This window comes from Triturus cristatus, chromosome 12 (genome assembly GCF_964204655.1).
Source record: "Triturus cristatus chromosome 12, aTriCri1.1, whole genome shotgun sequence".
Classification (NCBI taxonomy): Eukaryota; Metazoa; Chordata; class Amphibia; order Caudata; family Salamandridae; genus Triturus; species Triturus cristatus.
In genome coordinates, this window is record NC_140595.1 from 571,355,535 (window position 1) to 571,380,881 (window position 25,347).

Genomic DNA, 25,347 nt, shown 5'->3' on the forward strand with positions numbered 1-25,347 from the left:
AAGTTTGGCAAGACCTGCAATGTCCATCTGACTGCCTTCGCATTTGGGGCCAATAGAAGTGGGTGACAAGCCTGTCAAAGGTCTTGTCCCAACCCAAATGTCCTGCCAAAGGTACATCGTGAGCCAGACCCAGTAGGAAGGTCCTGAAGTGCTGGGGTACCACCAGCACACAGGCTGACAGAGACCATTCTCCCAATAGATCTAGTGTGATCCAGACTGATCATCAGTTGCCTGGTTTGCAGCCTGCTGCTGCAAACCTTCCAGAGAAGGGCACTCTTTCTGCTTCCTGCTGTATCCTTTCCTGGTGGGACCACCTTCTTGTTGTCAATGGGTCAGCTCAGATAAGTCCCCCAGTTCAGCTACCTGTTCCCCTGTAGGCACCGAGACGTCCTCCTCAAGGTCAGCCTCCCACGGACCATGGGAATCTCAGGGTGGGTTTCCCGCGCCCCCTGCCCCTTCTCTTGGCAGGAACCTGGGCCACTGTTTCAGGCTCCAGGTCCTTCTGATCACCCTTTCCGACCGCCATTGAGCGAGTGGTCAGGCATGCCCACTCTGGCAACCCAAGCATCTCCAAGTGAGACCTGAGCTCAACATCCTTCCACAAGGACTGCTCCATGTCGTATCCTAGAGGACAATCTACAGGCATGGTAGGGCTCACAACCACCCTCACAGGACCTGAGACCCACCCCATTCAAAGGGAACCTGCACCTCCATTCACTGGCGCTCTGAGTTGTCCACAGCAACTACTTGGTGGAATGATCTGGGGACTACTTGCTCCTCAGAGACCAGTTGACACCGGACAGAGGTCACGCTGGCTCCAGTATCTCTGAGAGCCTCTATCCTTTTCCCATTGATGGTCACTCAGGCGCTGTATTTTTTTAGTGTTCGCAGGCACCTGGGTTCCTGAGAACATCTCACTGTCCCCTAGTGAGGCAAGGGTCATTTCTGCGGGATTCTCACCCTCCTGTGAGCACCCCTCCTCCCCAAGCGCTAAACTAGCCAACACCTTGGTCTGCCCACCGCTGGGTGGCTGTGCCCTCTTGGGACACTTGGGGTCCCCCTTCAAGTGACCCACCTGCTCACAGGTATAGTACTTGAGGGGGCTGGTCTCTGTAGGTTTTCCTGAAGACACCTCTGCTTTCTTGTCTCCTGGGGATGGGAACCTTCACCCTGTGTATTAGTTTGGGGCGCTTTAGAGAACTCCTGTGCGTTACCCTTGTCCCCCCCACTCTTCTGCTGGGGACCCTGCCCACCTTTGGCTGAGTATCCCCCAAACACTTTCATGTGGACCCTGGCACTCACCCAGGGGTCCGCCTCCATAGCAAGCTTCCTGTGGTCAGTCAGCTTACAATTAATCAAGTGCTGGCACAGCTCTGCAAAACATTGACTAGACAAGTGCTCTCATGCAAACAAATTGTAGAGCCCCTGAAAACCTGTCACATTACTGCCCTTCACCCAGCCATCCAGTGACCTGCAAAACGAATCCACACATTCCAACCAAGTGTTTGCATCAGTTTTCTTACTGGACCTAAACTGATCCTGTACTTTTCAGTAGTGAGACCATACCTGGTGAGAAGAGCCTCCTTCATGTCAGCATAGGTGAGGTTACACCCCTTACCCAAAGCCACTAAAGTGTCCCTTGCTTCTTCTGGGAAAAGAGGCCACAATCCTGCCCCCAAATTCTTCTCAGGGACCCCATTCATGTGGATAGATGCCTCATAACCCTGAAACTCCCTTGTATGCCACCCCCCTTCTTGAATTCCTCGCTTACATTCTTGGGGATGTGCACGATTCTATCTGCCTGCACTGATGAATTGCTGCCACCATCTGTGTTGGACTTACTCCTTAGCTCCAGCTCCTTAAGACCATGTTCATGATCTAAGATCATTTTTCTTTCCTCAATGGCTATTCTTTTGCCTTCCCTTTCATTCTCCATCTGGAGTTTTTCCAATTCAAACTTTCTTGCTTCTCGCCTGTCCTCATCTCCTCTGGGGACAAGCCACTGCTGCCTGGCCTGGAGGCCCCCCCCCTCCCAAAAGCGCATCCACCCTAGGAAGAGGCTTCTCTGCTTCCCCTCTGAGATCTCCAGATTGCCCAATGGCATGTCTGGCTGCTACCTAGGCCCTCAGTGCCTTTTGTAGCTCCTCCTTCCTGGTGAGGCCTCTGACTTGGACCTTTAGCTTTTTGCAAATAGCCTTCAACTCTTTCACGTTGTAGAATTCCAACCTGTCCTCCTCAAAGACCACTTCCAAGGATGCAACAGATGATGCTCTTGATTCAGGCATGATGAAGTAGCAAGTTCAAGTTCTCAACAAAACTGGCAAGATCAAAAATAGGTCAAAAATAAAAAGAACCAGTATGTGGTATGCAATGGTCTGTGATATGGTAGTAGCATACACCAATCACTGTAGGTCAAGTGCGAACACAAGTCCTATCCTCACCACTGACAGCCAATGTTAGAAATGGGGGTCTCTAGTTGGCAGAGGTAGGTACCTTTGTTCAAGTAGGGACCCTTCTTCCTAGTCAGGTTAAAGGAGTTACACTCCTAATATAACCCCTGCTCACCCCCTTGGTAGCTTGGCACGAGCCGTCAGGCTTATCTCAGAGGCAGTGTGTAAAGCATATGCACACAACAAACAGCAATATAGTGAAAACACTACAAAAGGACACCACACCAGTTTAGAAAAATATCCAATATTTTTCTCTATCCAAAACAACAGCTAAACAACAAAAATCCAACATACTGTGCTTAAAAATATGCACTTTGCAAGAATAACTTTAAAGATGCAGTTCCTTGCTGTCGGTAGCTCTGTCTCGTGCTAACGTGATACTGAAAATGACAGAATCCAATAGCTCCTGCTGACCGCTTCAGAGCGGGTCAGCAGTAGTGTCGAGAGATTTGTAAACAGTACCTTTTTCATTGCAGACAATGCTGCCGGATGTGGCAACCATCGCGGTTGCGATGCGAAGCATAGAGGTGCACCGTGCAGTGTCCCCAGGTCGCGGTGCAGGCAGCGGCTCGGTGATGGTCATCTAGCAGCGGCGGTGAGACTAGCACTGTGGTGCGAAGCAGGTCAGTGCTTGATGCGGTTCTGACAGATCACGGTGAAGGTGACAGAACCTGTTGAAGAGCAGAGACGGCGTCGGTTGGACCAGGGCGGCGAGGTGAAGTGAGGTGGTGTGGAGTGAGGTGCCCACAGGTCACAGTGCAAACAGCGGCTCGGTCATCATCATCGGTGAGACCAGGGTTGTGGTGCGAGATGTGGCGGTACCCTCTGTGGTGCCTTCAGGACATGGAGCCAGCGATGCAGTCGGCTGCTTTTCCCTCTTTGTGACAACTCAAACCCATGGTTCCAGAGACGATGCCCAGAGGTAAGTGAAATCTTTGCTGTACCTGAGACTTCGTAAACAGGAGTCAATCTGGGTTACAAGCCCTTGGAGATACTCAGCAATAAGTTAGAGAAAGTTCAGTCCAGTCCAGTCCTGTCGCTGCCCAAAGCAGAAGCAGCAACTGCAAGCCAACCCAACAAAGCAACAAAACAGCAAAGGGGCAGTACTCATCCTGGCAGCTCTTTCAGCTCTTCTTCTTAGCAGGTTCCTTGATTCCAGTGAGTTCTAAAGTTCTGGGGTCTGGGCCCGATATTTATACTCAAAATTCCTTTGTTCTCTTGTGGCAGTGTGTCTGTACTCAGCAAAAACCAGTTCTGTCCTCTCTGGCCCAGCTTCCCGGCAGGAGGGGGAGACAGAATGGTCCAAGGCAGACCAGGCCCATTCAGGTGCAAGGAAATCTCCTCCCATGTCACACACACCAGTGTATGTCCTACCTTTAACATAAACATCACCCTGCCCACAGGGTACCCTGAGCCTACCTTAGGGGTGCCTTACATGTAAGAAAAGGGAAGGTTAGGGACTGGCAAGTGGGTGCACTTGACAGGTTGATATGGCAGTTACTGCAATTGCAGGTCTGAGACCCAGTTTTAGGGCTCCTTGGGTGGGTGGCACAACCAGTGATGCAGGCCCACCAGCAGCATTTGATTTGCAGGCCCTGGTACTCTCAGTGCTCTTTACTCGGGACTTATTAGCAAATCAAATATGTCAATCTTGGAAACACCAATACATAACACAATTTACAATAGGAGCACATGCACTTCAACACTGAACAGAAGTGAGAAAGTGTGCAGAGACACTAAAACAGCAAAAACTGAGGTAAGAAAGCAAAAAAGACAGTGGAAACACACCAAAAGATGCCAGTTCTAACACTTATGCTAACCTCTGTTGTGTTTACAGTGCCCTCCACCTTGCAACGACATAACAAAAATTTCACATGTTAACTGTTATTGTTCTTCTCTCTCTAAATAAAGAGCTGCAAGACTAGCACTAATAAATTGAGAAATGTTGCCAGAGATCTTTCTCCTCCTGTACCTAACCAAGGACACTTCAACTGTCCCAGGCTATTGCTATGCAATCTACCAACTGAATTGCTGAATAAACTGTGAGAAGGTCTGCAGACCCAATGTAATGCTACCTTGAGAGAAACTTCAAATGTATTTTGTAGTAAATTCTTGTTTTTGCACGTTCTCTATTGGTGTATATCCTGAGAACCATGTACTCATGTAAAATGTATGAATGTCTTTGTATAAAGTCCTATAAAAGATGTGTAGATTTCTATGAGGAGGAGACCCCTTTCCCCCACCTTTAGAAGGTTAATCTATGCCGGATTTCACTTAGAACTGCACTAAGTTCTTTGTACTTATGAGTTGTATGCTTTGCTACTGAATTTACTTATGGCATGTTCTATGTAAACTGCTTACTGGTTGTTTACATAAAGCTTTGAAACAACAATCCTTGTCTGTCATTCTTAAAAGAATGCACCTCACCTGCTACTGAATTTAATTAAAAGACTGACAGTGAAGGCTTCAGTCAGGGAGCACCAAAGTTCTTACTGGGATCACACTACTCCTGTGCCTAGTAGTTGACATGCCCTATGGATTGGATTTTATGATAGTTTTGTGCACCAACAATACCACTGTTTCTTTTGCGAATACGATCGTGATTCTTGATGCAATACCGTATTATGCTCTAGAACAAATCTGTGAATCACTTTAAACCACCACCAATGACAGATTGAAAGAAATCAGCCACAGAAATCAGAGGTTGAACTATTATGTCAATATTGTGCAACAGACCTTGGGAAAACTAGATGCACTTCCTCATTCAGTGGCCCAGATACTCGGAAACAGGACACTTCTGGAATGAGGAAGCAATGACTTAGCAAGGCTTGAACAGATGCAATAGCCCTGCGTTCTGCTCTGGGAAAAACCCAGCAGTGGAGTAGCTGTCTGTTTGCAATTCCACCAGAGGCAAAAAAAACTTAAATGCCTTCTTCTCACGAACGATTATTAAATGCTTTGAAGACTTCCCCAAAACTCTCTAGTAAGGCAGCAGTAAATCCTCACAAAGACAGTTATTTTACTTTTTCTGGAGAGCTCAAGTGAGGAGCCTAATACTGACAATTTACAGTCTCCTGCCATGTTAAGTTACTGGTCTTATATAGCGCGCTCATATACACGAAGGTCTCTGGTGCTATACTGACACATATGAAAACCATGGTAATTAAAATGCTTTGGAGAACACCCACGTTATGATTTGACACTTGAACCTGTGTTGCAAGGTGTTGCTCATAGGTATAAGAGTAGGGAATTCCACAGTCTATTTTGGGGGCCCTTGTTCAGAACAGCTTTGAATTTAGTACACAATCTGAGCTCTTTCATGCCCTCTTTGGCCAGGGCACTGACAGTGCACAAGCACCCTGGTCCAACCTCTACATGTGTTTATATCTAATATTTAAGGATAGGGAGGTGTATTACTCCAAATAATCTCTGTGACATGTAAATTTGTGAGGTCTTTTTTTGATCGAAGATACATTTTTTAATGGATTTTGCATGAAACATAACCAACATTTCTCTGCAAAATGCCTGTAATAGACTCTCACACACCCACAAATAATATACTATTATGGCCATAATTGCTTTAAACTACTTATCTATTATAAGACCTAGGCACATGGGCAGCAGACCCCGTTACAAGAATAGGACATCACATAAAACAATAGAACAGGGTGGGAAGAGAAGGGACTACAAAATGATTTATTGATATAATGTCTGAACAATTGTGTTTTCTAATCTTTCCTTAGACAAATGCTGCCCCTAATCAAATGTATGCCTATGGGATGCAACGTTTCTCTTTCATTCAATGTCAATAGTGTTGTTGTGTGCTACATAGTACTTAACTTAAGCCAGTGGATGCAGTTGGGGCGTGTAGGAGAGTAGGATCTGCTTCTTATGGTTACCCCAACTTTTTGCTGCTGTAACACTGTTTTTCTACTTTAGTCTGGCTGGGGCCCTGCTAATCAGGACCCCAGCCTAGCTGCTTCCTCTCTAAATTGATTCCATGTACTTTAGGTACACCACAGATTGGATTCTGGGGTGCCCTTATAAGTCCCTAGTATATGGTATACTATGTACCCAGGACATAGGTACCCCCAGAGGCCTACCAGGGGATGAAGCATGTATTATGCCACCCCTGGGAAGCCCTCCAAAATGACACCACAGGTCTGCTACTGCAGCCTGGGTAAGGTGATGCATGCACCCCTTACAGAGATATAGGTTCACTATATCTCACCTATCACTCCACATCGAAACCTATCAGTCACCCCTATGTCAGGCCTTATCAATCCTGAAGGCAAGGTGCTTGGTTTTGTGTGAGAGGGTGTCCATGCATGAGCAGAGACCCTCTGCAGCCTTCGGAATCTCTTCTCCAGGGGTTGTCTGTGATGCAGCCTGACCATATACTGTTAAGTGCATTATAACCAAACGGTAACACTTTGGACTGGCTGCACGGAAACATGTCGTGTTTGGTGTCAAACACCTTGGAATCATACTCCCACACCAGTAACTGGTGTGGGAGTATGATCCCACCCTTCTAGAGGGAGAGACATGACAGTACCGGTATACCCGGTACCAACTTAAAAGAACCCTGGCATCACAAAATGGATGCTGCAGACACAGACACGAGTCTGGCCTCCTGCTGCTGACCGAAACTCCGGCAAGGGAGGCCTGGACAATAGGTTTCCTGTCACAGGGAGGTGTCACCACCTCCCAGACAGGCTTTAGTGTATTGGGGCTGGGTGGGTGCACTCTGAGAGTGCTTTGAAGTCCTGCACTGGGGGCACATTTGGTGTCCCTGTGCATAGTCCAGCTCAAACCGGTAATTTTTCAAAATCACTTTTTTTTTACACAGTGTCTTTCATTTGGAAGGCAGAAATGCATCAAAAATCAATAGGTAATAACAGTCGCTTTACAAATCTGAATTACCCTAAGTCTCCCGATAAAAATGGTACCTCACTTGTGTGGGTAGGCATAGTGCCCACAACAAGAAATGGCTCAAAACCCATCGTGAACACACCACATTTTCCCAATGAAAATTTACCCTTTGTCTGCGAAGTGTCTAGCTGTAGTTTTTGAACACTAGCTCGGCCGGCACCTAGGGAAACCTAGCAAACCTATAAATTTTTTAAAACTAGAAACCCAGGGGAATCCAGGATGGGGTGACTTGACTGCCTCCCACTAGGGTCTGTTCCCCAGAATCCACGAAAGACATACCTCCCTCAAAGCCCCCAGGTGTCTAGTTTTCAGAAATGTGTGGGTTTTGTAGGTTTCCCTAGATGGCCGCCGAGCACAGGGCCAAAAACCAAGGTGACCCCCCCTTGCAAAACCAGGTGGTTTTGAGATAGGCAATTTTGATGTCGCCTCACTACGTTTTGGGCCCTTGCCTGTCGCGGGTACTTGGGCCTCCCACACAAGTGAGGCACCATTTTTATCGGGAGACCTGGGAGAATGCTGGGTGGTGGGAAATTTGTGTGAGCCCGGTGATGCCACAACTTTCCCACACAAAAATGTGTGAAAAAAGGGATTTTTTCAGCTAAAATGGAGGTTTGCAGGGGATTCTGGGTAAGGAAACGTTGGGGGATCCACGAAAGAGATACCTCCCTAGAAGCCCCCGAGTGTCTACTTTTCAGAAATGTGTGGGTTAGGTAGGTTTCCCTAGATGGCCGACGAGCCCCTGACATAAAAACTCATGGGACCCCCCTTGCAAAACCAGGTTGGTTTGTGATAGGTAATTTTGATGTTACATCAATAGGTTTTGGGCCCTTCCCTGCCGCGGGTACTTGGCCCACCCATACAAGTGAGGTACCATTTCTATTGGGATACTTGGAGAAATGCAGGGGGTTTGGAAATTTGTTGTTACTTTCCGCCGTGTGAAAATTTGGGAACAATAATGCAAGGAAAATGTCACAGTCACATTTTGAGGTTTGCAGGACATTGTGGGTAAGATAATTTGTTGCGATCCACAAGAGAGACATTACCATGCACTCCCATGGGTGTTTAGTTTACGACAAAAACTACAGTTGTTAGGTTATTCTTAAATGAAATGTACAGCTTGGCAGAGAGACAAAACAGACAAAGATTACTGCACAGCCATCTATTCCTCAAGCACACACGAGGGCGAGTGATGGTTCAGTTTATAAAATTATATTAACCAGAGATTTCACAAAAATGAAATGCACTGTCAATAATTGAATGGACAAAAAACTGAACCAGTGACTCGCAGCCCGTGAGCTGTAAAGCCACTTCAAGGCACCAACCGCTTTACAGGCCATTCACACACCTTTCATACATGATACACACAAGACCATTTACACCACCAGGCACAAAATCAACACATTAAAACTTTCACAAAAAAGGACAAGGTACACCCTGCTTGACAAAAACAGAAAATACACTTTTTTATGCACAACCACCAATTCCTCAAGCATACATACATACTGGTTGGATTTGGCACGAGGGTGAGTGATGGGTCAGTATATACAGTTGTATTAACCAGAGATTTCACAAAAATATAATGCACTGTTAATTGAAAGGACGAGAAACTGAACCATTGACTCACAGCTCGTGAGCTGTAAAGCCATGACAAGGCACCAACCTCTTTACAGGCCATTCATACACCTTTCATACGTGGGACACATACAAAACCATTCACAACGCCAGCCGCGGGCCCAGCACATTACAACACTCACACCAGCAGACAGCGCCATTCAAGGGCCCATCACTTTCACACGCCCACATTCCTGACCAACCACACCAGCTCACGGATTGCGTTGAATGGCGTTTGACTAGCAGTGTGTGTAGTGACCAGCAGCTGGTCACTACTCACACACCGCCAGCCAAGCGCCAGTCCACGCACACCACCAGCCAAGCACCAGTCCACGCACACTGCCAGCCAAGCGCCAGTCCATGCACACCCCTCCTGGGGCCAGAAACGCAAAAAAACCGAGGCGATCGGGCCCCAGGGTGGGGCAGAAAAGTCTTTCACATAATTGCCCCCTTAAGGAAGCGACCCTTGCCCAAGGGGTTGCTTCCTTTTAATAAAAAAAGCATCCCTGGTGCCTAGTGGGGGCATTCCTGCAGCACGATCGCGGATGTGTTCTCACACTCCACACGGCCCCCGTGGGTCCCCTGTGTCACTACCTTGGGTGGTTCCTTGGGGTCCCAGCGATTCTACAGGCTCTAGGCCTTGTGTCCAGTTAAGTAGTGGTTCTTATACCACTATTTTAGGATATGGTTTGGCTCGCCCCTAGGGCCGAACGTGTATTTGTGCTACTTTACTGTAATATTTGAAGTGTAACTTATGTGTTTTGACCTCTAGCCTCATATAGAGACTAGTAGAGTGTGTTTAGTAATAAATACATATACTTTATATATATATACCTGGTGTGGTTGCCTTTCATTTAGCCATTCATGAGATTATAGACTGGTAAAACAAGCTGCTTTACATTCCTTCAAGACTTAGCCTGAAGGCTGCTCTCCCTAGCTACCACTAGGATAGCTTTCAATAAAGGTTGTCTTTAACCTATCATCAATAAGGGGTTGTTTGGACTGGTGCAAGGTGCCCACTATAACTAGTGGACAGCATATACCAGGCCAACTTCTCACATCGGTGTGCAGCGGGTGGGATTCCAGCTTGCTATTATTTTACCAGATAAACTCAATTGAGTGACTAACTGAAAACCACTAAAGGTATCTAAGGTACATATAATACACGCTTTAGAATACAGTAAGTTTTACTGAACTTAGAGTTGTGTGTCAAGGGCTTAGCACACCCTTTTCTACAACTCAAGAGTTTAGTAGGCCACACTAGAGTAGGTAGTGCATACACCACACCTCACTAGTAATGTCTTCAAGGCCAGGAACCAGTGGGTCCCTGCAAGAAGCCACTGGGCTTCTTCCAACCAAGTATGATAATCTCCCATTCTTGGAATTGAGAGCATTATGCAGTACAAGGAGACTGAAGACAGGCAAAAGTGCAAACACCCAACGCCTCATAGAGGTACTTCTGTTGGATGATCTCAGAAGACCTATAGGGTCTGAAGGCGTAGGCAGAGTGGGTGTGGCAGCAGATGAGGAAGGGCCTAGGGGTGAAATTCCCCATGACTAGACCTCTGATGTTGGGAAAACCCAGCTCCCCTGGAAGATGAGGAAAAGGACCACAATGGTCCTCTCTTTGTCCCTCCTGGGAGAGATTGTGGTGGGCCTAGGAGGTCCAGATCTCCCTCAGTGGAGTCTAACCATTCTGGTTCATCCATAGGAACCTCTATCTCTGCTCATAGGAGGGAAACCTCTCAAGAGAGGAGAGAGAGACTGCTCAAGTATGAGGAAGCTCAGCTTAAAATCCGAAAGCAGCAGCTGGCATTAGGCATGGAATCCCTAGAGCTCCTGAGGGCTAGAAAAAAGATGGGACTAGAGTCCCATGGTGGCAGCAACTTCCCTATCGTTAGGGAGAGGTCTCATGACCATAGAAACCTAAACAAGATTGTCCCTCCCTACCAGAGTGGGGATGACATCCACACATGGATTACTGCACTGGAAAGGGCCTGTAAAGTACAAAGGGTCCCCCAGGAGCAGTGGGCAGCAATCTTGTGGCTCTCCTTTGCAGACAAAGGTAGATATAAGCTCCTCACTGTTCGAGAGGAGGATGCTGATGATTACTCCAGTCTGAAAACTGCATTGATTGAAGGGTTTGGCCTAACCACTGAACAATATAGGTTAAAGTTCAGAGATACCCAAAAGGCACAAAATTAGGACTGGGTGGACTTTGCAGAATGTGCAAGTAAGGCTCTGGAGGGTTGGTTACTTGACAGCAAGGTGCATGACTTTCAAGGATTGTACAATTTAATTATGAGAGAGCAGATCCTTAATAATTGTCAAAATCAGCTGTTGCATCAGTACCTGGTGGACTCTGATCTGACCTCTTGATTGGGAAAGAAGGCAGACAAATGGGTCAGAACCTGGTTGAGGCAGAAGGTTTAGAACCAACGTGGTGACCAGATGAAGCAAGATTCAAGGAACTCTGACAAGGGTGGGGAGAAGGGTAATGACCAGAAGTCTTCACAAGGTCCCCAAAAATCTTCTTCAGGGGGGAATCCCAATCTAATAAAGGAAAAGGCCAAAAGAAACCATGGTGCAAGATCTGTAAGCAGAAAACGCACTGGACTAGTGATTGCACCAAGTCCAAAGACTCAACTACAGCCCCCATTGCCCCTAAGGCAACTGTTCCCCTAGTGCAGCTACACTTGGTGGTGGTAGTACTCAGAATAAGGATGTAGTAGGGTTAACCCTGGGTTCTGGGATGGACTCTGGCCTAGTCAGAGTTCCAACTCAGGCTGTCCTGATCTGTGATGGAGGCATGGACATGTCCTCCTTTGTGAGTCCCAGTAACCTGGGCTAATATAGACAGCAGCCTTGGATTAATGGAAAAGAGGCTTTGGCATTCAGGGACACAGGAGCAAGTGTCACAATGGTGACAAAAGATCTTGTGGATCCTGGGCAGATTATACTTGGTGAAATGTACCAAGTGACCAATAATAGCAATGTCCGAATAGACCATTCCTTGGCAGTTGTTAATTTCTCCTGGGGAGGGGTAACTGGCCTCAAAAAGGTTGTGGTAAGTGCAGACCTCCCTGTTGAATGCTTGCTCGGCAATGATCTGGAAACTTCAGCTTGGGCTGAGGTGGAGCTCAGGACACATGCAGAAATGCTAGGGATCCCTGCACATGTATTTGCTGTGACTAGGTCACAGGGCAACATTTCTAACACTGGACAGGCCCTGGATTCTGGAAGAATGGACCAGGTGCCTCCCAAGAGGATGAGCAGTGCCTTCCCCCCTGACTCAGAATACAGATCAGCCTCCTGAGAGAGATGATCTTGGACCTGAAGAAGGAACTGTCCCAGAGGAGCTTGAACCTGACCAGGTTGAGTTCTTGGGAACAGGGGGCCCTTCCAGGGCAAATCCAAGCCAGGAGCAGCAAACCTGCCCCTCTCTTGAACCCCTCAGAAAGCAAGCTGCTGATGAGGCTGCTGGGAATGCTAGTGGCACCCATAAAATCTATTGGGATGATGGACTCCTTTATTCAGAGTGTAGAGACCCCAAGCCTGGTGCTTCCGGGAGGTTGGTAATACCTTTGACGTTTAGGGGCTTCCTACTGACAGTAGACCATGGTATTCCCTTAGCAGGACACTTGGTCCAAAACCAGACTTGGGACAGAATTGTTCCTCACTTTCATTAGCCCCATATGTCTGAAGACACTAAGGAGTTTTGTCGCTCCTGTGTGACCTGTCAAGCCAGTGGCAAGGCATGTGGAACCACAAAGGCCCCCCTGATACCACTACCTGTGGTGGGGGTTCCCTTTGAGAGGGTGGGGAGTGACATTGTTGGTCCCATGGATCCCCAAACAGCATCTGGGCACAGATTTATCCTGGTGGTGGTGGACCATGACACTAGGTACCCAGAAGCCATTCCACTTAGGACCACTACAGCGCCTGTGGTGGCAAGGGCCCTCTTGGGTGTATTCTCAAGAGTGGGTTTTCCTGAGGAGGTAATGTCTGACAGGGATGCAAACTTCATGTCAAGTTACTTGACTGCAATGTGGAAGGAGTTTGGAGTGAATTATAAATTCACCACACCCTATCAGTCAGTCAGAAAAACTTTATTTCGGCTACAAGCCATAACAAGTCATAAAATAGCATATTATAATATTAACAAGAATGATAAAAGCAAGTTTAAAATGTGATTCTTTGTGCAAATACAATTCATCAATTCACGAAAAACAGATTAATAACAATAAATGGTGCCAATATAATTGACTTAGTGAGGTAGTAGTTGTCTTCTGATTAGCCACATAGAAAAATTTAGCTATCACAGTGACGTATAGGGGGGAAGGATCATATTTCAACAGCCTGAAGAGATCTCTGTGGTTCATGACCCCAATATTTTTAGCAAGTTGAATTATCCATTTTCTACGGGAGGGTTTGTAAGCCGGACAGAAGATTATAACATGGACCTCAGTTTCATCAGTGACACCACACCCAGGACAAAGTTGTCTGGGTGAGCCAGCCCATTTGTTTGTTCTCGAAAAAAGGGGGAGAGACCCATGCCTAAATTGTAGGTATAATTTTTGGGCCATTACCGGGTAAATCAAATCTATTGCAGACTCAAAACTGTAGCTAATTTTGACCTCGAGAAGAGCCGAGGTCAAATTTGGAGTATTAGCTGATCGAATGATCTGGGTCAACTTATGTTCCTGCAAAATTTTTGCCAATGATCTTTTTGGCAAAGAGGGACAAGTATCCTCAGGCAAGAGCCAAAGGTCTTCTCTCCCTATATCTCTGAGTGATTTTTTAACATGGGCTAACCAAGGGATAGCGCCTGCCCTTGGTAGCAATAAAATGGGCTTCAATTCCTCCTGAAAGATGGCGAGTTCAGGAGTGCTCCATAGTCGTCGCCAATACATTACTGGTCTGGAGGCGACCATGTCCGCAATTGGCTGGATACCCAGGTCCATCCTGAGCGGCTGTATAGGGGTACTCAACGGAAGTGCAAATAGCTGTCTAAAAAATTTGTTTTCTGACTTAGTTAAAATCAAGGATGGGTTGTGGCCCCATAGTTCCGCGCCATAGGCTGCCACCCCCCTTGCCTGGGATTTATAAATCTCTACCAATGGACTGATTAGTTTTAAGTGGCTATTTTTAAGCATCTTTAGAATCCCCCCTGATATCTGGACGAGTTTTAAATTTACTTTTGAGATCCGGGCGGCCCAGGTCATTTTATTATTGAGGGTCAAACCAAGATAATCAAAAGTGTTCACCCGTTCTAGGGGCAGTCCATCCAGTTTCGGTATGGGACAGTTGGTGGTATCTGCGTGAAACACCATGTATTTGGTCTTGTTCACGTTAATGGTTAGGTTCCTTTTCCTGCAAAAGGTGGCAAAGCCATCCAGGACTCTGACCATACCCATAGGTGATCTGGACAGAAGCAGAGTATCATCCGCAAACATAAGTACGGGAATTTTTCTGCCTGCCAGCTTAGGGGAATCTATATCACTCAGGGCCAGGATGTCTTCAACCAATCCATTCAAGAAGAGGGCAAAGAGTGTTGGGGCTAGAACGCAGCCCTGTCTAACTCCCTTTTCTACCCGGAATGGATCTGTGAGTTCTCCATGGAGTCCAAACCTGACTCTAGCAAAGGTATCTTTATGGAGACGTTCTAATAGATCACAGAGGTAGAGAGGTACGCCCATCCCCTTTAATAGCTCCCAAAGTTGGCTGCGGTCCACCATATCGAAGGCAGACTTTAAGTCAACGAACGTGAGGTAAAGACTGCCCCCTTCTAAAATTATACTTTTCCAGTGGATCATTTGCAGCCTAAACAATTGGTCCACAGTTGACATTCTAGCTCTAAATCCCACCTGGAGAGGAGTCAGAATGTTGGTTTCCTCAATCCAGGTTTGTAGTCTCCCTAAGAGAATGCGGGCAAAAATCTTCTGGGCAACATCTATTAGGCTAATAGGCCTATAATTTGCCGGATCAAGTGGCGAGCCCTTTTTATGTATTGGTATGATCTCGGCTCCAGCCCAAGTAGGTGGTAACGGCATTCCTGCTAGAATTGCGTTAAAAAGACCAAATAGATATGGACCCCAGATATCGGGCTCACTTTTAAAGAGATCACCTGGGATCCTATCTAAGCCTGGAGCTTTATTAGGTTGGACTTTGCTAAGAGCATCTCTAACCTCACTGAGGGTGCACATCGGGGTCAAGGCCTGAGTTGGAGGTAGGGAAAGACTAGTGTGGGAAAGGGAAGTGGACAGTAGTGGAGTTTGAATAGCGTATAGTTCTTTAAAATAAGTGCGCCATATTTCTTGCCCAAGATTAGGTTGGAGCGCTTGAGTTGGGCGTGACATTCCAGTTTTAATTAAATTCCAGAATGATCTTTGGTCCCTGTTTTTTAATGCTTGGGAGATTTCCTCCCATCTGCTAATTTCCCACTCTTTTTTAGCTTCATTAATAATTTTCTTAAAAAGGGTCCTAGCTTCCTTTATTTTTGGCTTGGTTCCATTTTTAAGCGTTATCAGGAGTGATAGCTTTGCTTCCCTACACGATTTGTTAAACCAGGTTGGGTTCTCCCTAGTGGATGGTAAATTTCTCTTAGTAGCCCGACTAAAGTGGGTCTCAAGGGTGCCACATAGTTCTATGTGAGTGGCTCCAATCAGCTCAAAATCTAAATGAGCCTCTGGTGTGGTTGGTGCTCCCATTACTTTCTCCAAAAGAGGATAGATCTCAGAGTACATTGCACCGAGATTCCTATCGGAGAGGGCGATCTTCTCCCATCTACTCTTCGGGAGCCATCAAATGTGGTCAAGGGAACAACACTAAGTGGATCAATAGGGGGAGAGTGATGGTTTGTAAAACCCTCCAAGGTGACAATAATGGGATTATGGTCGCTTTCGCAGCGTTTAACAACTCGAAAGTCCAGGATCCTTGGCCACAGTCCCATACTAAGCATCATATAATCAATGATGGACGTTTGATTATTTCTTTCAAATGTTGGATTACCTGGATTATCTGCAGGGAACCTACCATTACATGCCCTTAATGAGTAAGTAAGTGTCAATTGGGTAAGTTGAAGAACCATTGGCGTCCAGGCCTTCGTGGGATAAGAATTGGAGGGTGGTATAGCCCACTCTTGGTCCTCTTCCTGGGATACAGAAGAGATCAGCCCATTTAAGGGTTCGTAGTGACAATTAATATCCCCACCAATTGCCAGAATATCGGTGTTAATAGTGGAACTCAAAAAAGCATCCAATCTACTCAGAGTGGTAGACTCCTGGCCGTACCTCACAGGACGAGAATATATGTTTATAATGGACAATACCTGGTTTTCCCTCACGGACATAACTACACTCATAATATCCGATGAATCGGTATTAATTCTCTCAAGTGCGCATTCCAAGTGGGTCCCTACCCAAATAGACAACCCTCTGGAGGGCCTTCCCCCATTTGGCCTTACTGCAGATTCCCAAAAGGTAGCAAACCCTACACGATGGTAGGGCTTCAATGCCCACGTCTCCTGAAAGAGGCAGATATCATGGCCATCAATATATTCCCCCCAATCAGGGAGTTCTAACAGCCGTGATAGACCTGCCACATTCCAGGACAAAATTTTCAACCCCATAGACTTATAGGTGGGGGGATAGGCAGAGTAAGACATAGGGGAGGTAGTTGTTATAACCAGGGGTGTACTTGGGATGCCATTAGTAGTGGTAGGAGTTAGGCCTAGCTCCATAAAAGGGTCAAGAGGGGGAGTGTTAGCAGAAGGGATATCAGATCGAGACACTATTAGCTCAGGAGATGGTGTATCAGTTGTCTTCAATTCTATTTGGTACAATAGCCCTGAGTTTGGGCGTCCACCCGGGTACAAAGTCGAAATCAAAACAGGTGGAATGCCCTGGTCAGTACCTAGTGGTAGAGGGTTCCTATCGTCTAGGGATTCTGGACATTCGAGGGGCGCTGGAGGCCAATTTATAGATATTCCCCGTGTTCTAGGATCATAGCCGACATCCAGGTGTTTCGAAATATCTGAGCGCGTGAGTGCCTGGGGCTGTAATAATGGAACCAGGCTCTCAGTTGGCTCTGTCTGGGTTATGGCAATGGACCTGGGGTCAGCAACTGGCTCCAGTCAATCAATGCAATCTAACGAACTGAACCTATTATGACAAGGTATATTAAAATATGTGCCATGTGGATCAGTCTCTTGGTTTCCACTATGGCCTATACACGATCTCTCTGTGGTCGGTTGTGCAATGAGTGTGTTCCTCTTGTGTCTGGGTGCTCCCAGCGGATAAAAATATGAGAGGAGGGGGGGAATGGATTCCATCAGCCATATTGTTCCAACCACCCTCACCGACATAGTTTACCACCCTAGGATCTTTAAAGTTCACAATTATGCAATCGCCCCTGATGTTCTTCCCACCCCGGCCTACCCAAGATACTCTTCGGACCATCAGAATTTCCCCATTCAAATTTGGAGGCAGAGGTCTGTTTACATTCAACCAATGTACTGTCTTGTTCTTCAGAGACAGATAGGGTTCAACTCTGCCTTGTGGAAGTTCGGGTACGCCTGTTAAGACCACAACATAAGGACTACATTCTGGGGGTAAATCTAGTCTTGGGAGATTCTTGAAGGTAGGGGGGGGATTAGTTCCAGAGTTGGTCAAGGGGTAGGGGGGGATTTGGGGTGGAGGGCCCACTAGGCTACCAGATTCACAGGGAGCGCCAACCTGTCGTGGTGTAAAAGGACGAACATGGCTAGAGTCTTTATTATTGGTTAGTTCCTCTCCAGCTTGGGCTAAATTAGAAGCGGGAGGATGAACAGTCACCTGTTCAGTGGGCGAAATAGAAGGTAAAATAGTCGATTGGTGGCATGATGAGTTCAGAGCTGGGTGGGCAGATGCCACTGTATTTGACTGTGTTTGTTTTGATAGTAAAGATAGTTTCCCTTCCAGGGCAGCAAGGCGTTCAACTAAGGGGGACAACCTTCAATTAATGCAGCCATTCTGTCCCAAAAAGCACTAGGACTCAATCCCTCCAGAGCTAGGTGTTGAGTCGGGATATTTGTTAGGTCGTTTGCTTTTAAAGGTGTAATATTGTCTTGGTTAGGGACAGGCAATTTCTTTTGTTTCTTTTTAGTGGGGCAACTCACAGGACCCCCTTCACGTTTTTTCCCTTTTGTAGCTGGGAGGTTCACCTCGGAACATTTGCTTCTAACAGACCGATCCGTCATGGATCTTGTCGTAGCACATGTGAACATAGGAGCTGGAAAAGAGTGATCAGCCTGGTTTCGCCCAAGAACAGTTGGATTGGATTGGGTTGAATGGGGGCAATTAAGGGGGAAGGATCGTCTAGCAAGGCCTCAACTGAAGAACCACCTAGTAAGGAAAGTGCAGAGTTATTAGGGGAGGGAATGGTCATAATAGCTCCCAAGGAAGAACGCTTCCCCAACAAAGGATCTAGGGATAGTCTACGTTCTGTAGCAGCGATCTCGTAGGCAAGGACATTACTAGCCCGTGTTATAAAATTGTCAAGAGTCCCTACGACACTACTACCCTTAGGGGCCAGCCTCAACAGACCAGTAGCCATTACTTGTTACCTTTGGCGGGACACACTAGCCAAAGGGGGTGTCCAGTCCAGCCTCGTACAGTCTCGAACGGCCTCAAACGGCCCGCTCTTTGCCCGGTCTTAGCCCCGCGCTTCGACCCGCGCGCGTCCCGCTAGCGCGTGTGGGCGTAACTATGTTAATATGAGAAAGGAAAGCGGAGTTAGGGGAGGAGTCGGGAAGAGGACCAGGTGCAGCTGGTCAACGTCACGCACAGCACCCTGGTCCTCGCAGTCCCGAATGCGCCGAGTTCTCTCACCAGTCCAAGTATCAGGTAGCGCTCTTTCCCCAGTCAGAGGCACAGCGTGGTGGTAAAACAGCGTGGAATCAGGTCACAACGGAAGATCCAGGCAAGGGCAGCAAAATCCCAATCCTCGAACGGCACCCGCGAAGCGGGGGCCGGGAGTCGCTATGAATGAGTTAGGGGAGGAGTCGGGAAGAGGACCAGGTGCAGCTGGTCAACGTCACGCACAGCACCCTGGTCCTCGCAGTCCCGAATGCGCCGAGTTCTCTCACCAGTCCAAGTATCAGGTAGCGCTCTTTCCCCAGTCAGAGGCACAGCGTGGTGGTAAAACAGCGTGGAATCAGGTCACAACGGAAGATCCAGGCAAGGGCAGCAAAATCCCAATCCTCGAACGGCACCCGCGAGGCGGGGGCCGGGAGTCGCTATGAATGAGTTAGGGGAGGAGTCGGGAAGAGGACCAGGTGCAGCTGGTCAACGTCACGCACAGCACCCTGGTCCTCGCAGTCCCGAATGCGCCGAGTTCTCTCACCAGTCCAAGTATCAGGTAGCGCTCTTTCCCCAGTCAGAGGCACAGCGTGGTGGTAAAACAGCGTGGAATCAGGTCACAACGGAAGATCCAGGCAAGAGCAGCAAAATCCCAATCCTCGAACGGCACCCTATCACCCACAATGCAATTGTTTAGGTGAAAGTTTCAACAAAACCTTAAAGGGCATGATCAAAGGTCTCCCAGAAAAGCTTAGGCGCAGATGGGACATCCTTTTGCCCTGCCTTTTGTTTGCCTACAGGGAGGTGCCACAAAAGGGGGTTGGTTACAGCCCTTTGGAACTTTTGTTTGGCCATCCTGTTAGGGGTCCTTTGTGTCTGGTGAAGGAGGGATGGGAGTTACCTCTCAAACCCCCTAAACAGGACACAGTGGACTATGTACTTGGTCTCTGCTCCAGGATGGCTGAGTTTATGAAAAAGGCAACTAAAAACCTTGAGGCTAGCTAAAAATTGCAAAAGGCCTGGCATGACCAAGAGGCTGTGCTGACTGTTTACCAGCCAGGGCAGAACGTGTGGGTGTTGGAGCCTGTGGTCCTAGCAGCCCTCCAGGACAAATGGAGTGGCCCCCCATACAAGTGTTGAACAGAAAGGGGAGATCATCTACTTGGTAGACCTTGGAACCCCTAGCAGTCCCCATAGGGTACTTCATGTTAAAAGACTAAAACCATATGTTGACAGGGCAGACATGGGCTTGTTCATGGCTACTGATGAAGGACAGGAGGAAGAGAGTGACCCACTCCCTGACCTGCTCTCTCAGAACCCTGATGATGGATCAGCAGATGGTGTAGCCTTGGCAGGCAGCCTCAGTGTCCAGCAGCAAACTGACTGCAGAAAACTTCTCAGCCAGTGTAGACATATGTTTTCTCTGACTCCAAGTCAGACTACCTGGTGCACTCATGAAGTGGACACTGGGGACAGTCTGCCTGTGAAGAATAAGATCTACAGGCAACCTGATCATGTCAGGGACTGTATAATGACAGAAGTCCAAAAGATGTTGGATTTGGGAGTCATTGAACCCTCAGATAGCCCTTGGGCTAGTCCAGTGGTCCTGGTGCCTAAACCTCACACCAAAGATCGAAAGAGAGAGATGACGTTTTGTGTGGACTACAGGGGCTAAATGCAGTCATTAGGACTGATGCCCATCCCACCCCAAGGGCAGATGAGCTAATAGATACTTTGGCCTCAGCCAAGTTTCTAAGCACATTTGACTTGACAGCTGGCTACTGGCAATCGAGACTAGCTGATGATGCAAAGCCAAAGACAGCATTTTCTACCCCTAGTGGGCATTAGCAATTTGTGGTGATGCCCTTTGGTTTGAAGAATGCACCTCCCACTTTCCAAAGGTTGGTGAATCAAGTCCTTACATGCCTGGAATACTATAGTGCATCATATCTAGATGATTTTGCTGACTTTAGCTCCACCTGGGAGGATCACCTGTTTTGGAGGCCCTGCAAAAAGCAGGCCTAACTATCAAGGCTACTAAGTGCCAGATAGGGCAGAGTCAGGTTGTGTACCTGGGCCACCTTGTAGGTGGAGGCCAGGTTCAACCATTGCACAGCAAAACACAGACCATAATGGACTGGGTTGCTCCAACTACCCAGACTCAGGTGAGAGCCTTCTTAGGCCTGACTGGGTATTACAGAAGATTTGTAAAAGGTTATGGATCCATTGTGACTCCATTGAATGACCTTACTTCCAAGAAAATGCCCAAAAAGGTTCAGTGGACAGTTAGCTGTCAAAAGGCATTTGATGACCTGAAGCAGGCCATGTGCACTGCTCCCATTCTGCAAAGTCCTGATTACTCATTGAAGTGCATTGTGCAAACAGATGCGTCTGTGTTGGGGGTAGGGGCTGTACTGTCACAGTTGAATGATGAAGGTCAGGATCAGCCAGTAGCTTTCATAAGCAGAAGGCTGACCACCAGAGAGAAACGTTAGTCAGCCATTGAGAGGGAGACCTTGCTGTGGTTTGGGCTCTGAAGAAGTTGAGGCCATACTTGTTTGGTACTCACTTCATTGTTCAGACAGACCATAAGCCCCTCTTATGGCTAAAACAGATGAAGGATGAAAACCCCAAACTTTTAAGGTGGTCCATTTCCCTACAGGGGATGGACTATACAGTGGAACATAGACCTGGGAGTAACCATGCCAATGCAGATGGACTCTCCAGATATTTCCACTTAGAACATGAAGACTCAACTGGTCAACGTTAGCTTAATGCCCCTGCGTTTGGTGGGGGGGTTGTGTAGGAGAGTAGGATCTGCTTCTTATGGTTACCCCCACTTTTTGCTGCTGTAACACTGTTTTTTTACTTTAGTCTGGCTGGGGCCCAGCTATTCAGGACCCCAGCCTAGCTGCTTCCTCTCTAAATTGATTCCATGTACTTTAGGTACACCACAGATTGGATTCTGGGATGCCCTTATATGTCCCTAGTATATGGTATACTATGTACCCAGGGCATAGGTACCCCAGAGCCCTACCAGGGGCTGGAGCATGTATTATGCCACCCCTGGGAAGCCCTCCAAAATGACACCACAGGTCTGCTACTGCAGCCTGTGTAAGGTGGTGCATGCACCACTTACAGAGATATAGGTTCACTATATCTCACCTATCACTGCACATAGGAACCTATCAGTCACCCCTATGGCAGGCCTTATCAATCCTGAAGGCAAGGTGCTTGGTTTTGTGTGAGAGGGTGCCCATGCATGAGCAGAGCCCCTCTGGAGCCTTCAGAACCTCTTCTCCGGGGTTGTCTGTGATGCAGCCTGACCATATACTCTTAAATGCATTATAACCAAACGATAAATGCTAACTTTGGACTGGCTGCATGGAAACATGTCGTGTTTAGTGTCAAACACCTTGGAATCATACCCTCACACCAGTAACTGGTGTGGGAGTATGATCCCACCCTTCTAGAGGGAGAGACATGACAGCACCGGTATACCCAGTACCAACTTAAAAGAGCCCTGGCATCACAAAATGGATGCTGCAGGCACAGACACGAGTCTGGCCTCCTGCTGCTGACTGAAACTCCGGCAGGGGAGGCCTGGACAATAGGTTTCCTGTCACAGGGAGGTGTCACCACCTCCCAGACAGGCCTTAGTGTATTGGGGCTGTGTGGGTGCACTCTGAGACTGCTTTGAAGTCCTGCACTGGGGGTACATTTGGTGTCCCTGTGCATAGTCCAGCTCAAACCGGTTCAGGGGCTACCAGCCTCTGCTCTGGTGCGAAACTGGACAAAGGAAATGGGTGTAGCCACCCCTCTTTCCAAACCATCCCATAGGTGGGTCCCCTGAGTTAGTCCAACCCCTTCCTTGGGTATAAAGTAGGAACCCCTGGCAATAGGACTTTAGATATCCCTGGATGACACTCTGAAACTGAATCTTGGAACTTCGCTGATCTGTTCAATGCCAGATGACTGAAGAATCTCCCTTGGAGTAAAGGAGTTACTCCCCTCCTTGGCATGCATCAAAGATGCATCTGTCCGGTCTGCATCTCCGAAGCTCCCGCCGGAGGCCAAAGACTTTGCAACGCCAGAGGTAGATTTCCAGACTTCCCAGAGGCCGAACCAGGTCCCCAGCAAAGCTGAGACCTGCAGCCCTCGTCGGTACTGTGGAACCGGAACCCCTGGACACCGTGCACATTTGCAGGTGCATCAGCTTCTCGACAACTCCTAAGGCTGTGCATTGAGTAACTTGTAGCCCAGACCCCGAGCAGAGAATCCACCGAAGATTGTCAGCCTAGTCACACCGAGTGACCCGTGGGCCACCATTTTGTGATTCCTCTCAAGGTCCCTTCGCGATCCCTGATCTGTCTACTGGTGGGTCTCTGTGAAGGTAACTCTGACTTTCTTTGAGCTTCCCTGGTTGCTCCAGATGTGCCCTCACTCTTCTTTGCTGGGGGAGTCCCTCGGACCTTGCTGGTCCACAACGAAGCATTTTTCTCCTTTCTGCATAGGTTGCTATTGCCAAGGCTTGTTATGTCCAATCCGGGCACCAATGCTGCAGCACTTGACATCCTTTGTGGGACAGCTCGAATCCAGCTCCTGGTTGTCCTTGACGCCTCCCGGTCCTCGTGGCTGAAGAGTCAAGCTTCACCTTCTTCACCCGAAACAGCCGACATCGGTGGGCATTCGTCTATTGTTCCCCTGGTCACCGGCAAGTGACCCAGACTCTGTCCCCTCTGCTTTCAGGTTCTTCACATCTCCAATCCAGGCTTGGATCTCTTCAGACACTTCGCATCTTCGCGGCAGCAGCACTTCTTCGCCAGCTTCCATTGAAAACGACGACGCGACCCAACACCATTTGAAATCTATGCACCCGGCTTCCCCGGGTGAGGTAGCTCGAGTACTCCAGTGCTCCCGTGGGTGTTGACCCAGGAACTGTCTAAGTCCAAAAGGATTTGGTCCTAGTCCATCTCTAAGTGTCCCTAATCTTTAAAAATCGAACCACGAGTTTCCCCATAGAAGCTAACGGGAGCTCGCGGCTGTGTTCTCACACTGCACACGGCCCCTGTGGGTCCCCTGTGTCACTACCTTGGGTGGTTCTTTGGGGTCCCAGTGATTCTACAGGCTCTAGGCCTTGTGTCTAGTTAAGTTGCGGTTCTTATACCACTATTTTAGTATATGGTTTGGCTCGCCCCTAGGGCCTAACATGTATTTGTGCTACTTTACTGTAATATTTGAAGTGTAGCTTATGTGTTTTGACCTCTAGCCTCATAAAGAGACTAGTAGGGTGTGTTTAGTAATAAATACATATATATATATATATATATATATATATATATATATATATATATATATATATATATATATATATATATATATATATATATATATCCGAGGTAACCTTTTTCCAACAGATTCTAATAGCAGGCGAATCGGAAAGCAGGAACGGACACCTCTTGTATGGTGCAGAATTTTTATTATTTAATGCGCTAAGCCGCATGGTTTGGCTCGCCCCTAGGGCCGAACGTGTATTTGTGCTACTTTACTGTAATATTTGAAGTGTAACTTATGTGTTTTGACCTCTAGCCTCATATAGAGACTAGTAGAGTGTGTTTAGTAATAAATACATATACTTTATATATATATACCTGGTGTGGTTGCCTTTCATTTAGCCATTCAAGAGATTATAGACTGGTAAAACAAGCTGCTTTACATTCCTTCAAGACTTAGCCTGAAGGCTGCTCTCCATAGCTACCACTAGGATAGCTTTCAATAAAAGTTGTCTTTAACCTATTATCAATAAGGGGTTGTTTGGCCTGGTGCAAGGTGCCCACTATAACTAGTGACAGCATAGACAGCATATACCAGGCCAACTTCTCACAGGGTGCACTTTTTTTGAGGGACCAGAAGTCATTTTAAGTGATCAGACCGTGATCCAGTACAGAGAGAGAAAATCTGCTAAGAAGGAAAGGAGGAAGAGAACAATGGAAGAGCAGTGGCAAAGGGAGAAAGCAGGGATGAAAAAGAACCTACAATATTGTAATTTAAGGGCAGGGTTATTATCTATTGATTGATGAAAGAGACTTGAGGTGATATAAATAGACAACCTTGGTATTTGGATTCTTATTCTTATTTCCAAAGTAAGCACTTGATATATGCAAGTTGCTCTGTCTTTTGAGGAGGGAAGCGAGAGCAGTGCCCTCAAAACAGGAATGAGATGGTATGAATTCTTAAGCTTGTCGTGTGGAAGAGGTTTGAAGCCCGGGGACGCCGCCGATCAGGTAAGGCTATTGTTATTGTTATTGTTAACTTCGGTTTATATAGCGCCAACTCACCTACAGGTCTCTAGGCGCTCAAGACCGACGACAAACAGAAATAATGCAGAGCGTATGAAAGGCGGAAAGAAAGGCATTCAGTGCAGCTAATTGGATGAGCCAAAAGCCTCCCTATATAGAAGCGTTTTTAACTGTTTCCTAAAACGCAGGAGATTTACTTCTCTCCGAAGTGGTTCT